This window comes from Leucoraja erinacea, unplaced genomic scaffold (genome assembly GCF_028641065.1).
Source record: "Leucoraja erinacea ecotype New England unplaced genomic scaffold, Leri_hhj_1 Leri_840S, whole genome shotgun sequence".
NCBI classification, from domain to species: domain Eukaryota; kingdom Metazoa; phylum Chordata; class Chondrichthyes; order Rajiformes; family Rajidae; genus Leucoraja; species Leucoraja erinaceus.
Window position 1 is genome coordinate 57,443 of NW_026576774.1, and position 819 is coordinate 58,261.

Genomic DNA, 819 nt, shown 5'->3' on the forward strand with positions numbered 1-819 from the left:
AGGCTCCATACACCGCTTCTCCCTGCTCCAGCGCTCTCGGGCGCTGGTTGCCGGTGGTTATGCAAAGTCGGACCCTTCTGAGTCCACTACCTTGTTTGATTTGTGTCTAGCCTTACCGCTCGGCCGCATGGATCTGGCCCCTGCGGGGCCGACATCGGGCACAGCTGATCCCACTACGGTTGATCCAAGTGCCGCTGGCTGCTGCTGGCTGCCCGCTGTTCCACGGTCCTCCTTCTCCAGCTTTGTCCTTCCTTCCGTGGAGTGGATATGGCCGGTGTGGAGGACATCTGGCACAGCTGATTCCATCTATTCCATTTCTTTAACCCGGCTCCAACGCTCTCAGCGCTCCTGGCTGCTCCTTTATCTCAGACCCCTGGGACCGACCCCCGTACTGACGGTACTGGTCCCTTGCGGTCGTTGCAGCCGGTCAACCCCACTCTAATGCCCTCAATTCTGGGCACTCCTACTTATATGGTCCTTAGATAAGGGACATATAAGATATTAAAACTGATAATAACAGCTACTATAGTTGATCTTAGTCAAAAGGCCCAAGAAGCGATATCTGTAACTAAAAAACCCGCTGGGACCGACCCCGGTACTCACATTACTGGTCCCTCGCGGTCGGTTGCAGCCAGTCAACTGCACTGCAAAGTCCTTGGCCTCGGCGCTGGCCGTTAGTGCTGCTGCCGAGAAATGAATTTTCCCATCGTGCTGGAGCGAAGTTGGGCACAGGTGTTTTCCCTCTCCGGGAATCGATGTGCCCATGCTGCTCCTGCCGCTGCCGGCTGCCGCTGCTGCTCCTGCCGCTGCCGCTGCTCC

At 57.0% G+C, this 819-nt stretch overlaps 1 pseudogene; it reads right to left on the reverse strand.

Annotated features, from left to right (window-relative positions):
• Nucleotides 1-455: 455 nt before the first annotated feature.
• On the reverse strand, nt 456-560 carry LOC129694879 (U2 spliceosomal RNA; annotated as a pseudogene).
• Between the last annotated feature and the right edge of the window lie 259 nt (nt 561-819).